Source organism: Meriones unguiculatus, chromosome 4, assembly GCF_030254825.1.
Source record: "Meriones unguiculatus strain TT.TT164.6M chromosome 4, Bangor_MerUng_6.1, whole genome shotgun sequence".
Taxonomy (NCBI): domain Eukaryota; kingdom Metazoa; phylum Chordata; class Mammalia; order Rodentia; family Muridae; genus Meriones; species Meriones unguiculatus.
The window spans coordinates 122,820,872-122,835,988 of NC_083352.1; the positions used below are offsets into that span (position 1 = coordinate 122,820,872).

Below are 15,117 nucleotides of genomic sequence, written 5' to 3' on the forward strand. Positions count from 1 at the left end.
CCAAACCACCCCATTCACCACACACACACACACACACAATAATAAAGTAAGTGTATACCCTGACACAAGAGGGTTGCTCCAAGTTTGAGGTAACCTGAGCTACACAGTGAAACACTGCTTTCTTTCTTTCTTTTTTTTTTTTTTTTTTTTTTTGGAGTGTGGGTGGGTGGGTGGGTGTTTCTGTGTAACAGTCCTGGCGGTCCTGGAACTTGCTCTGTAGACCAGGCTGGCTGGGAACTCAAAGTCACAGAGATCTGGCTGCCTCTGCCTCCTGAGTGCATGTGCCGCCACCACTGGGCTGCTACTTTGCCTCTACCTCCTGAGGGCTGCGATTACACACATGCATCACCAAGCACAAGTTTGGAGCAGGCCCTCCCAGCTGGGCTCCATCCTAACCCAAGCCCTCCCTCTAACCTCAGGACCAAACTCTCACCAGAAGAGCAAGCCTCCAGGCACGCCCTCCTGACCCAAATCAATATTGCCTCAGTAACTGACACCTAAGTACCGATTTTCTGTTTGGGAAAATAAATAAACATAAAAATAATAAAATAAAATTAGAAAAACCAAGCATGGTGGCACACACCTGTAATCCCAGCACTTGGAGCAGAAGCAGGTGGATCTCTGGGAGTTTGAGGCCAGCCTGGTTTACAAAGTGAGTCCAGGACAGCCAAGGCTACACAGAGAAACCCTGTCTTGGGAAATAAATGAATGAATGAAAAAAGAAGATAGAGAGAGAAAGGAAGACAGCCACTAGTAAACCCGCAGCCTCTACAGAAACACACGCACAAACACGCACACACACAAGCAGGGAGGGCATGGTGCGACACAGCCATAACCCCACAGCTTGGAAGGTGGAGGCTGGAGCTTCAAGGCCAGCTTTGTGTACACAGGGACAGTATCTGCAGGCCATTCTGGGCCACAGGAGAACAAGGAACTGAACTTAGGTAGTCTGACTCCAGTTAACTCCACTGCTATCTGGGTGGTAGCGGTGGCGCATGTCTTTAATGCCAGCACCCAGGAGGCAAAGATGGCAGATCTGAGTCTGAAGCCAGCCTGGTCCACAGAGTGAGTTCCAGGACAGCCAAGGCTACACAGAGAGACCCTGTCTTAAGAAACAAACAGGGCTGGAGAGATGGCTCAGAGGTTAAGAGTATTGGCTGGCTGTTCTTCCAAAGGTCCCAAGTTCAATCTCCAGCAAACACATGTTGGCTCACAACCATCTATAATGAGATCTGGTGCCCTGTTCTGGCGTGCAGGCACACATGCAAGTAAAATGTTGTATAAATAAATAATAAATAAATCATTTTTAAAAACAAACAAACAAAACTACAAAAACTGCACTGCCAAGCCAAACATGGAGTAACAGGGAAGTAACAGGGAAGTCTGTCTAAGCAATTATGAGCCAAGACTGTGGTAGGGTGGCCCAAGTTGGGATCACAAAATGTTCAGCAAGTCACTTAGTCCCTGAGCCTCAGACTCCTCCCCTATAACATGGAGTAACGGCACCTACTGCACACCTTCACACAGGCGTTTCCGAGAGCCTGGCGCACAACACGCCATCGGCGCTGTTGCTCTTACTGTCCTTAGCCAAACCAACCCACTGCTTGTGGTGCCAACCTCTAAGACCTTTGCAGAAAAACTGCTTCCCCCACGTGGCCTGGGCACAGCCAACAGTACCTCCAACAGGGTATCAGCTCTGTATCCTCCCATGAAGTGTGAGCTGCTCAGGCACGGCTTGGTCCTGGCTTTAGGGGAACTCTCCCAGAAGGTGAGGAACTCTGGATGGGCACCCCAGCATCTCACAAGCAGTGGCCTTAGATTTCTCACTAGGAAACTGGACTTCGTTGTGCTAAAACCCCAAAAAGCTAGAAAATGAACTATTAATACCCCTTGGGGATGCAGGGAGGATGGCAAAACCTAAGGAGTATAGCACCTGCAGACAGGCCATTATTTTGTCCCTGGAGTCTGACAAAAATTTTAAGTCCTTCTCTCAGACCCTAGGGGCTTCCAAGCCCTCACATTGTCTAGAGGCTCTATAGACTATTGGTCTGGAGTGAGGCTTGGGTTTTGTTTTGTTTGTTTGTTTATTTGTTTGGGGGGGAGTTTTGTTCTTTCCAGACAGGGCTCACTATGTGGTCCTGGCTGGCCCTGAACTCACAGACATATATGGGTTCAAGGTCACCTGCCTCTGGCCTCCCAAATGCTGGGATTATAGGCGTGTGCCAATGGATTTGGAGTGAGTTTTGTATAACCCCCCCTTCCTTTTATTAAGACAGTTTCATTCTGTAGCCCAGATTAGCTCTAAAAGCAATCCTCCTGCCTCAGCCTCCGAAGTATTGGGATTATGGGCATAAGCAACCATAACCTGTGTGTTCCTTCTGAAAATCTAGGAAAATACAGCTAAACTAGGTGTTTCCTGAAAAACAGCCTTTTTGGTATTTATAGAATATTAAAAATATGTTATTTAATAGACAACTAATTCTCTTATGCTTTAAATATTAACTTTTATCCCTGACCTTCCTTAACTAGTAATTCCAGGAAATAGTGAACATCTGTTAAGTTTGACACATACAAAATCCTAAACAAATATTTTATTCCCAACAATGTAGAGAAACAGGCAACAGTGACCAACCTCCTACAAGGGAGGAAAAGGCCAAAACTTAGCTATGGCTCCTGGTTAGGCAGAAGAGCTGAGATCTTGAGAAGCAGGCTTCAAGAAACTATATCTATATTGCTTTTATACACGAGGCCTTTTAATATTGGAAAACAGGTAAAAACCCATTGCAGGGGTGGTTATAGGCCCTGGGGAACCTACTATTTCTTGTTCAGCTCCTAGATGTTTATACCCACAGATCTGCACTGTTCTCAAGTTTTTCTGAGCATCGTTTAACTCAGGGACTCAGAACTGATCAAAGCGTGGAGAGTCAGTGCCAGTGAGTGCTTAGCCCTACATGGGTCATCTTTAGCAACCTCCCCTCCCCTCACGGAACATCTCGGAAGAAGGGGCAGAAAGAATAAGAGCCAGAGGGGGAGGGCTGATGAGCACTGCTGTCCTCTGGACAGGACACGGCTGTTGCACACATGAAGCCACAGCAGCTCTGGTTACTTGCAGGAGACCTGTATGCACACGGTGAAGCCAGCAGAACCCTAGCTCAGACAGGGGACTCAGGAATTCCTATCCTTAGCTGAGGGGTTGTGGGCAGTTCATGGCTACTAGAAGAGGGAAAGTCACTTTTCTCTAGGGGTGTGCCCATGCTACCATGGATGGTCATATACCCATGCAAATAAGGGTGGAACTTATTGTGAGTTAGTTCAAAAAAAAAAAAAAAAAAGATGAAACCAGGAGGGGAATATGTAGGGGTAGAGGCAGGGCGGATATGATCAAAACACACTATACATGTGTCTAACGGTGTTGACGCTATGTGTGTGTACATATTTGTTTGTTTAAGCCTTTGAGCTCCTCTGGACCCAAAAGCAGCAGCAGGAAAAAAAGTAAGGCGGCATACCTAGGCTACATACAATAGTGTATCTAAAAATATCAGGCCTTAGGGGCCGGAAAGATGACTCAGCAGTTAAGGGTACTGGCTGCTTGTCCAGGACCCAGGTCCAACCCAGAGACCCACATGGCAAAAAGAAAGAATGCTATCTGACCCTCCACACCCAAGCTATGTCATGAGTGCCCTTCCACATACACAAATAAATGTAACGATTCAAAATTTTCCATTAAAAATTAAAAAGGCCTAATGGCAGAGCTTGGTAGTATATGCCAATGATCCAACCACTTAGGAGGTAGAGGCAGGATTAGGAGTTTAATGTCATCCTCGGCTACAGCAAATCTGAAACTAGCTTGGACTAGTAAGGTCCTGTCTCAAAAAAACAAAAATCAAACCCCTCAAAAACGGTCTTCAGGATATACTGCTGTTTTCTGAAAATGAAGGGTCAGGTATGGTGGCAGATGTCTGTAACCCCAGCTCCTGGGAGGGGCATCAGGAATTAAATACCCAAACTTAAACCTAGGTATTTCAGTATCTGTGTACCTACAGAAGCAAGAAAAGCAAGTCAATCCAGCTAGTTATAGATATATTTTCTCTCTCTCTCTCATTTTTAAGACAGTGTTGCCTACAAAGTCCAGGATAGCCAAGGCCACAGAGAGAAACCCTGTGCCAAAAAAAAAAAAAAAAAAATTCAGAAAACAAAAAACAAAACAACAACAAAAAGACAGGGTCTCAGTATACAGCCCTGGCTGGCATGCAACTAGCTTCAAACTCAGAGATGTTCCTGCCTCCTGAGTGCTAGGATTAAAGGTGTGGTGGGATTAAAGATCTAGAACTTTTTTTTTTCAAAATTTAATACATTCATGTCACTGTATTTAACATACCAAAGTATTTCCCATAATCTGATTTGTTTTAGTAAGAATCTAGACCTTTTTCTTAGAGGAAAGAGACTTAAGACCTCACGGGCTTCTACTAGGACAGAGGTCAAAATGCCCTCACCTAAGATACCTAGAACTGGCCTGATTGCTCCTCCAGGAAATAAAGGTTCCATTTTAACTTCCCCAAACAGCACCTCTGCTGTCTACCCCAAAGACCACTGACTCAAGCATCACCTCCCTTTCCACAACTATCTTTTTTCACTTGGTGACTAATACTAGACTCAAATTTTTACAAGATTTCTGAAAACTCACTAGTTCCATTACTTGGCCAAATAGCCAAGGTCCAACTGGAGAGACCCAGGCAATGATCCAACAAAGCTGTTAACATTATTCCACCTAAAGGCTTTGATTAGGTTACCTCACTGTTACCAACAGGGGCGGTTTCTGAGAAAGCCGCCCAAAGGCAGCACCTCTCCCTTTCTCTAAGCTCGTGACCTATCAAAATAGAGACTAAGAGCTACATACCTGCAACCCCAGTACTTTGAAGGCTGAGGCAAGACGACTACACAGCAACCAGAGTTACACAGCAAAATTCATCTTAATAAGAAAAAAAGAAATGGCTGGAGAGATAGCAGCCAGTAGTCTTTCAGAGGACACGAGTTCAAGTCTGAGCACCGACATGGCTACTCACAGCTTCCTATAACTCCAGTTCCAGGGGATCCACCACTCTCTTCTGGCCTCCCTGGGCACTGCATGCACATGGTGCAGAGACATACATGCAGGTAACACAACCGTACACATAAAATAAAAAAACAAACAGGGCAGTGCTAATGCACATCTTTAACCCCAGCACTTGGGAAACAGAGGCAGGCAAATCTCTGAGTTCAAGGCCAGCCTGGTCTACAGAGTGAGTTCCAGGACAGCCAGGGTTACACAGAAAAACCCTGTTTTGAAAACAAACAAAAACAAATTTTTTTTAATTTAAAAAAAGGAGAGGCCTGAACATGGTGGCACATCCCACTAGTCCCCACACTTGAAGACAGAGAGACAGGTGGATGTCCCCAGACCCTAAAATCAAAGGCATGTGGCGCCACCTCCCAGCTAGCCCTAAATGAGTTGCTTGGGAATGTCCTGGTAACTGTTGCTGATCGGTCTGGAAACCAGTACTCAAAGATACAGGTGATCTGATTGACCACACTCTCTTGGGAAGTAATATGGGGAACGTGTGTGTGTGTGTGTGTGTGTGTGTGTGTGTGTGTGTGTGATCCTGGGGCTTAAGCCCTGGGATGTCTCATTCTATGCAAGTACTCTCTCACTGAAATGTTGTTTTTTTAATTTAAAATGTTATTATTTATTTATGCGTTTACTTTGGTTCTGTTTTCCAAGCTGCCATAGACTGGCCTCAATCTCACTCTTACCTGCTGAGCAACCTTACCAGGCCCTGTTTTCTCTTCTTTTAGAGGCAGAGTCTTGATGTATAGACCAGGCTAGACTCAAACTCTATCAGACACATCCAACCTGTGTAGTCCACAGGCCAGCTGCTATGAATATGGCCCAACAACACACCTACAGATGACTATGTCATATTGCAATGTCAGAAAGTTGGACAGTCCCACACTCTACCTCTCTATTTGGGGCAATGGGATTACACATGTGTCCGCTCTGGGTAGTTTTTTGTTGTTTTTCTTTTTCTTTTTTTTAACCTTTTTGTTTGTTTGCTTCTCTGTGTAGCTCTGGCTGTCCTGGAACTCACTCTGTAGACCAGGCTGGCCTTGATCTCAGAGATCCACCTGCCTGTGCCTCCCAAGTGCTGGGATTAAAGGCATGAGCCACCACTGCCCAACTGTAACTTTTTTTTGAGATTTATGTATTTTATGTGTATGAGTACTCTATTTGCATACATATCTTTCATGACAGGAGAGAACATCAGATCCCACTATAGATGGCTGTGAGCTACCATGTGGGTGCTGGGAATTGAACTCAAGACCTCAGGAAGAGCAGCCAGTGCTCTTGACTGCTGAGCCCTCTCTCCAGTCCAGTTTTTAAATGGTGTCTTCACTTAGGATATGTTTTCAAAGTTTACACATACAGTCTTAAGCACCATTAAAATTCAGGAAAATGGGCTGTGCTCCCAGCACTTAGGAGGCAGGGACTGATAGATCTCTCTAAGTTAGAGGACAGCTTGATCCAGGCCAGCCAAAGCTAGACAGTGAGAGCCTGTCTCAAAATACACACATGCATACATAAAATCTAGGAAGAAATTACCAAATAGCTGATTCATACAGATTAAGAAATTGTAGAGTAAGGCAGCTAAAAGCATTATATTTCACTCACTCCACGTCTTTTGTTTGTTTTTGGGTTTTGGTTTTTCAAGACAGGGTTTCTCTGTGTAGCTTTGGCTGGCCTGGAACTCACTCGGTAGACCAGGCTGGGCTTGAACTCAGAGATCCACAGGCCTCTGCCTCCCAAATACTGGGATTTAAGTCTGCCCACTGACCCCCAAGTTTTAAAGCTAAGCAAACTGCTTTTTATGTTGTTTGAGACAGTCTCCCCTAACCTAGGCTGACCTCACTAAGGAGCCAAGGAAGAACTCTGAACTCTTAGTTCACCTGTGTTCCACTGCCCAAGCGCTGGAATTCTAAGCTTTAATACTCCACTCCATCTGGCTGCAAATTGCCTTTCATCTTTAAAATGCTACCTGTCTTGCTAATTAAAAGGGGGGGAAATGTGGGGTCAGGGAGGAGGGAGGGACCCATGCATGATGGTACATGCCTGCAATCCCAGCACTCAGGAGGTAAACAGGGCCAACCTGATCTGCACAGGGAGATCCTGCCTCAAAAGGAAAAGAAGGGGACTGGGGAGACTGTTCAGTAGATAAAAATGCTTGCTGTACAGGCAGAAAGACCTGAGGTTAGACCCTAATACCCATTTAAAAGCCCAGTTTGGCAGTTCTCACCTATAACCCAACCCCAGCACAGCAGGAAAGACAGGTGGATCCCAGGGGCTCTCTGGCCTACAAATCCAACCAAAATGGAGAGAGCTGGGTTCAATGAGAAACCCTGTCTCATAAGATGGAAGGAGCTGGAGCTACAGCTCAGCAGTTAATGCACTGGCTGTTCTTCCAAAGAACCCAGGTTCAATCCTGCACCCACATGACAGCTCACAACTATCTGTTAACTCCAGTTCCAGGGAATCCAATGCCCTCTTCTGGCCTCACAGGGCACTGCACGCATGAAGCACACATACATGAAGGCCAAACAAAAGCTGTTTTTTAATTAAGATGGAAAAATAAAGAATAAAGTGGAAAAAAAAATAAAGAAAAAAATAAATTTGTTTTTAAAAGGTGGAGCTGGAGCTAGATTCTCATGTCTTTTGTCACAGCACTCAAGAGGTGGAGACAGGCAGATCTCCTTGAGTTCCAGGCCAACTTGGTCTTATATAGCAAGTTCCAGGCCAACCAGAGCTACATAGAGAGCCGCTGTTTCAAAACCAATTGGGGCAGAGGAGAGGGAATGAACAAGTAAGATGAGGCAGATCTCTGAGTCTGAGGTCAGCCTGGTCCTTGTCTACATAGTAAAACTTTGTGTTGGGGGGTAGGGGAGCTGGAGGGATGGCTCAGAGGTTAAGAGCACTGTCTGCTCTTCAGAGGTCCTGAGTTCAATTCCCAGCAACCATTTGGTGGCTCACAGCCATCTATACCCTTAACTTTCCCCACATGCAGATAGAGCATTCATATACACAAAAATAAACAAATAAAATCTTTATTTAAAAAGCCTGTCTCAAAATAAACAAATGAATACATGAAAGCTGGGAGTGGTGGTACACCCCTCAGCAGGGGCTGGGGGTGGACTGGGCTGAGGGTGGGGTGGGGGAGGGTGGATTGATACACAGAGAAACCTTGTCTCAAAAAAAAGGTGGGGTGGTGGCTAAGTGTAAGAACCTTGACTTCCAAAACTGCCCACATCTCACATACACACACAAATACTACTAATAATAAAAGGCCGGGGGTGGAGGAAAAACACTTAAAATATACACTGTCTAAAAACATTTACAAGTAAATAGTTATATGCAAAATACAGCCTAAAAAACAGCTTCCCTCTTAGTGATATAGAGGCAACTAACACTGGATGCAGAACTCAAGTCAGACTTCTCTGAGAACTTCCAGTAGTTCTGAATGAAATACAGCCCACAGCTGACAGAGTACATAAAGGCAGAAGAATGTTGACACTGGGTGCGAAGACAAGTTGGCTGTTTGGCTAGAAAGGAGGCAGTGCCAGCAAAAGTGACTTGGACAAGGAAACCACTGGCAGTCTGCCCACTGAAGCATGTGAAGGAAATCAGACTAGGCTCTCTTGAAATCAACTGGGTTTCTAAACAAGGTCCCTACAGATTCCATGAGGGTTGGGCCTTGAAATAATCAACTGCTCAGAGTTCGGCTGGGGAGAAGGAGGCCCTAAGAGCATAAAGTGATTTGCCTGAGGTTACACATGCGCGTAAGAGCTGGGACAGCTGCCAGATCCAGATCAAATCTGTCATTGAAGATAATCTGACATTCGTGTGAGGAGGGGAGGGGCTGAGGGAAGATCAGGGGCAGAAAACAGTCTAGTCATTCAGGTTCGTCCTGATCAGAGCTGGGAATAGGATCACATTGGAAAACTGCCATGAAAGCTAACAGGGAAACAGATACAAACGATTTAAGAGATTCAGAATGGAAAAACCCACTGAGAGCTCAGCTTAAGTAGCACATGCATAGAACCCAGCACTTGGGAGGTAGAGGCAGAGGGATCAGGAGTTCAAGGCCAGTCTAGGCTACATAAGAGAACCTAGCTTAAAAAATATAAAGGAGCTTATGGGGGGATACAAAGTGAATAAAGTGTAATTAATAATAAAAAATAAATAAAAAATAAAATTAAATATATATATATATATATATATATGAGCCGTTTTCCTCCTTGGCTGTCAAGATGGGTCACCCGCAGCTCAGCCAGGGTTCTCCCTCCTGCCAGGTCTGCTCTAACAGCCACGCTGAACGTGTGCCATCAGTGTTTCCGGCAGTCAGAGAAGATCATAGGCTTCATTAAGTTGGACTAAGAGAACTTGAATGGATTATTCAAGGCTGTCTACCCAGTGAAACTGATCGTGATAGTCTTTGTACATAAAGAATAAAAAATGACCTTCAGAAACATATATCCATATATATAAAGGAAAGAATATCCCCTAGAACACGAGAGAGTATTACAGACCTCATCAACGACTGACACCAGCTCACCAGGACTGCCTTCGGAAGCCTTTGCAGATGAACCAGCAGCTTCCGTTCAAGACAAGTACCTGTCCTTTCTCAGGTCCATCTGAAGAACCAGAAAACCAAAAAGAACTCTAGCAGTGCTGGTGGCTTGATGGGGTGTCTTGCCTCTCTTCTCACAGTCAGGAACAAGCTGGCTATGCAGTTCTTACTAGAATGACTAGGTCAAATTTATCTATCAGAGCTTGGGGTACAGTGGCTCAGGAGCGCTTGTCTTTACTGTACAAAACGCTGGCTCGAACCTCAGTACCCCAGGACAAAAAAAAAAAAATTCACATTTAAGCAACATATATTTAAGCAATTAAATGTGTACAGTGTACAGATAAACCAGTAAATTTTGTAGATGGTTAAAAAAACTAAAGGCTATGGGCTGGAAAGATGGCTCAGAGGTTAAGAACACTGGCTGTTCTTCCTAAGGTCCTGAGTTCAATTCCCAGCAAGCACATCGTGGCTCATAACCATCTATACTGAGATCTAGTGCCATCTTCTGGCATGCAGGCAGAAAGCTGTATAAATAATAAAGAAATAAATCTAAATAAATAAATAAAGAAATGCTAGCCAGAAACAGTGGAAACTGTCCTTAGTACCAGAACATAAGGTAAGGGGAGGGAGTGAGGCTGGAGAAATGGCTCATGGGTTAAGAGTACTGGCTGCTCTTTCAGAGGACCCCAGTTCAATTCCCAGCACCCACAAAGTGACTCACAGCTAGCTGTAATTCAGTTCCAGGGGATCCCGTGGTGGTATAAATCTGTAATCCCAGGGTTGAGTGCTTAAGGGAAGCACAAGAGGTTTACCTTCAAACCTAGCCTGGGCTACAGAGATAACTGAAGATCCGTCTGAGAAAAATGGATTTGTACAACTTTTGTTTGTCTGGCCAGAATGGTAGCAACATGCCTTTAATCCCATCATTCCAAAGGCAAAGATCCCTGAAGCCAACCTGGTTTACAGCATGAGTTCCAGGTCAGCAAAAGGTACAGAGAAACCCTGTCTTGAAAACCAGAGGAGGGGGGAGTGTAGGGAAAGAGGGGGGTCTGAACAAAGGGAAAACAGAAAACAATAGTCCAGCATTTGGTTAACAATTAGTTTTCTGTTTTCACTGAGCACTGTTCAACTGTATATAAAAATCTAGCTACCCAGTGTGTAGTTCCTTAATTGTAACACCACCCGGAAACTCAAACCTCATCTTCCACCTACCCAATCAGAGTGAGCATTTTAACAAGACAGGCCAGAAATGTGAATGCACATTCCAGGATGAGAAGCAAAAGGGTAGGGCTCTTCAAGAGAGTACTTACAACACTATAGAGATGAAGCAGAAACGGCCAATAAAGAGACAAAGTACCTATTCACTTCACAGACCATATTTTATTAGGTACTACTCAGACAGACCTTTTTTTTTTTTTTTTTAAGAAATGTAGTACTTACTAATAATGAACACAGGATTTATTTCCCTTTCTGAAATAACACAACTAAGTTCTAAGACTCTGGTGAACAAAAAGTGAGAAGCAGCTTAACTGTTCCAAAAACACAATAATGGACAATTTTATTCCAGTTTTCACACTGTGTTTGGAGCACCTCCCCACAAGCCCCATTAACTCATACAGGCTCCCAGGGGTACCATTAAATCCCCCAGCATCCCTAAGAAGCAGGTGCCTGGCAGGACTTGGTCTTGAAATGCTGTATTCCTGCCCTGTCCCACCACTACAGCTTCCCAGATCCAAACTCCTTCCCCGCTGCCTCATGCCTCCCGAAGCTGCACATTCAAGGACTTCCCAAAAGGAAGAAAAATCAGGAGTCACTATCCCCTAAGCATTTGCAACTCCAGCTGTGGAGAAATGAATCAAGGGCTCAAGGCTGAGACACCCCTGCAAAAATCTGAAGAAGGAAGGAGAAATTTTAGGATGGAGAACCTAGGGAGGTAGGCTCCTAAGAGACGAGATAACCTAGGTGCTTGTAGACCTAACTGTTGGCTTGCTTGTTTGTTTAGGGGTTTTTGCTGGTTTTTTGAGAGAGGGTTTCTCTGTGGAGCCCTGACTGTCCTGGAAGTTCCTCTGTAGACCAGGCTGGCCTGCCTTTGCCTCCTGAGTGCTGGGATTGAAGGCCTGCGGCACCACCACCCAGCTGCAACTCTTTTTCATGCTGAGGATCAAACCCAGGAACCCTACACATGCTGGGCAATTACTTCATCACTGAGTTGCATCCCTCAGCCAAGTGACTTCTTGATAAAGAGAATTAATGGAAGGTAACTTATGGGCTAGAAGACATACATTACTAGAAAAGATCTCTTAAAACCCTCACCCAGAACAGGAAGGATTAAAAAAAAAAAAAAAGAGTTGCCAGGCCAGGCAGTGCTGGTGGTGATGGCGGTGAAAGTGGAGGGGCTGGTGGTGACTATGATGGTGGTGGCACACACCTGTAATCCCAGCACTCAGGAGGCAGAGGCAGGCAGATCTCTGTGAGTTTGAGGCCAGCCTGGTCTACAGGTCAAGTTTCAGGACAGCCAGGGCTATAGAGAGAAACCCTGTCTCAGAAAGAGAGAGAGAGGAGAAAGAAAAAAATAAAGAAAAGGGAAAAAGGAAAAGCAGGAGAAGCAGGATGTGTGGGGAGGAACACAACTACCTAAGCAGAGTGCTGGTTTGAAACAGGGCCTTGCTATGTATCCCTAGCTGGCCTAGAACTCATTATGTGGACCAGGCAGCCCTCAAATTTGCAATAACCCTCCTGCCTCAATTGCTGGGATCAGACCTACAAAAACCGTTGAAGGCTTCACCAGAAACTTACAGAAAGTAACACAGCAGAGGATCGGAGTTCCAAGAATAACCAAAAATTACAAGGAGATTCTTTTCCATTTTAACTCCAGAACAAGTCAGGGAGCCCTGGCCTTGTGGTCACCACCTCCAACAGAGGCAGAAAGAGGAGAAGTGTTATGATCACTGAGCAACACCGTCCAACAGGAACCAGAGACCAGAAAAACACCTGGACAGTGAAGCAGCAGAGAATTCCTGTTTACAGAAAGATAAACTACACACAAAAAGCCATGTGAGCTAGGCATGGTAGTTCTTGCCTGTAACCCTAGCTGAGGCAGGAGGATCCCCATGGGTTTGAAGCCAACCTGGGCTACCTACTGAGTACCAGGATAACCTGAAATACCACATGAGAGAATGCCTCACAACAAACAAATGAAAGCCATGTCCATGGAAGGGGATCCTGCCAGGGAAGAGAAGCGGGGGCGGGCACTATAAGAACTGCCCTGAAAAAAATAAAAGGAGGCCACAGACAGAAAGTGTTTTGCAGATAAGCACCCAACAGAGGAAGGAAAACCAAAGAGGCACACGAAAGTGCCTGAGAGAACATGTAAGAGGAATGTGGTTCCAAAGACTGAACAAAACGTTAGACCAAAAATCTTGAATGGCAGAAAAGCTGAAAGAAAGTAAGAGAGAGAGAAGGAGAGAAAAAGAAAGAGAGAGAGAAGGAAGGAAGGAAGGAAGGAAGGAAGGAGAGAGAGAGAGAGAGAGAGAGAAAGAGGAAGGGATAAGAAGGAGTATCTGTAACCTCAGCAACTCAGGGCACCAAAGCAGGAGGACCATAACTTCAAAGCCAGCCAGGATTGGATAGTAAGCTCCAGGGATAGCTACAAAGGAAGAACTGGTCTCAAAAAAGGACTGGCTAGCTAGATGGCTCAGCACTTGCAGCCAGGAATGACCACCTGAGTTTGATCCCTAGGACCCACAAAGTGGACGCAGATGAATAACTTACTGCAAGCCGTCATGGCACAGACGAAATAAATATTTATTTTCAGTTACAAAAAAGGAAAAGGTGGAAAAATGAGTGGGCGGGGGATGCTCGAGTTAGACTGAATCTAGGAGTGGGAGGATTCAGGAGAAAGGTGTGCCCAGAAGCACGTACTGCACCCCCAGGGTGATATGTTTCCTGCTGAGAGATGCATCTCAAACCTTGAAGGGACACAGCCAGCAAACACACTCGGAGATAGGAAATGAGAGACTCCCCCAAGAAACAAGTTAGCTTGGAGGACAAATGAAAAAGTGCAACCCCAAGGACAGACTTAAGGACAAGTCAGCGAATCGATCCCCTCAGAGGGGAAATTGGAAGCTAACTGTGCCGCAAGCATGGGGATTTGGACGGGAAACTTGAAAGGGGTGCGCACCCAAGACTCAAGGACTAAGAAAAAGAACTGACCCCCAATTCACTAACTTGTGAAAGCATACCAGACCTGGGGCCTGGAACGGACCCTGCTCTGAGCTGGGGGATGTAACAAAGTAGTCCAAACTTTGGTTAATGACTTGACTCCCGAGGAACCTATCTATCAACGGACTGAACCCAAAACCGAAAAGGGAGAACTGTTAATTAGGTTTGAATATGGGAGTGTCTCCTCGCTGTGGGGGAGCAAAGAATAGGGAGTACGTCTTCAATTCGTTCTTAGGGACGGGTTAGAAATTGAGAGAAAAATCCCCCAAGACTAGAGCTTAAAGAAGGGGAGCGACGCCCAGATTTTCCAAACTAGAGAGAAAGGGGACACTCCCATATACAGGGTCTTAAGGAAAGGGTGTGCTTCCCAGAGCAGGGTGAGAAAGGCACTACACGAGGACGCGCTCCCGCGGCAGGGGCAACAGTGCAGACTGCGCCCCATCACGCGGGCCGCGCTGGGGGTGCAGCCCCGGCACCCTTCCCCACCCCCACTGGCCCGCTCCGCGCCCCGGGCCCGCACCTCGCGGCCCAGCCCCCTCGGGCCACGCTGATTGGCCGGGGCGGCCGTCACTCCCGCTGGTAGCCGCAGTGATTGGGCGGCGCTCCTATGCCCGCCACGCTCTCAGCAGCGGTCCCCGGGCCTCCCTCCCGGGCAGGGTGATCCGGGGGCCAGACGGGGAACGGGACTGAGCCAGGGTCCCGCAGCGGCCCGGGCGTCCGTCCCCGGTCCCGCCCGCACGGCGCGCGCGCGGCACGGGGCCTGCCCCCGCCACGGCCCCAACCAGCTGGCTTCGCGTCGCCGCGCCACGCCACGAGCTCACCTCACGGCCCCGCTCCTGCTGCGCCGCTCCAGACCAACCGACAGAAGGACTGTGCGCGCTGCGCACCACGTGACCCCGGGGACGCGCCCAGCGTATCCCCCGCCCCCCCACCAACACGCACCATCGCCACCTCCGAGTGACGCGGCGGCCCCGCCCCGGGCCCCGCCCCGCCCGGTCGCCCGGACGACAGCGCGAGCAGGCCACGCCCACCGCCCTGCCGCGGGAACGCCGAGTCCGCACTCACCCGCGACCGCTGAGGTCACTGGAAGCCCGGGTGTGCGCGCTGCCCGTAGGGCGGCTTAGTTCGCCTCCCGGGCGCGCCCGCAAGTCACCGATTCCCCTCGGCGCCCCGCCACCACTCTCCGCGCACACCGCGGTCTTGCTCATCGCTTCCCGTCTTCCAGTCCGTTCTTCACACG

At 47.0% G+C, this 15,117-nt stretch overlaps 1 protein-coding gene across 3 annotated transcripts in view; it reads right to left on the reverse strand.

The window, feature by feature from the left end:
- Nucleotides 1–14,849, reverse strand: part of Phf20 (PHD finger protein 20) — a 101,283-nt gene extending 86,434 nt beyond the window's left edge. For 2 of the 3 annotated variants that reach the window (XM_060382961.1, XM_021656685.2), the window contains exon 1: nucleotides 14,699–14,837. The gene's annotated coding sequence lies outside the window, so the exon portion shown is untranslated. Of the gene's footprint in view, nucleotides 1–14,698 lie in introns of all 3 variants that reach the window. The other variant, XM_021656684.2, reaches the window with a different exon arrangement.
- Between the last annotated feature and the right edge of the window lie 268 nt (nucleotides 14,850–15,117).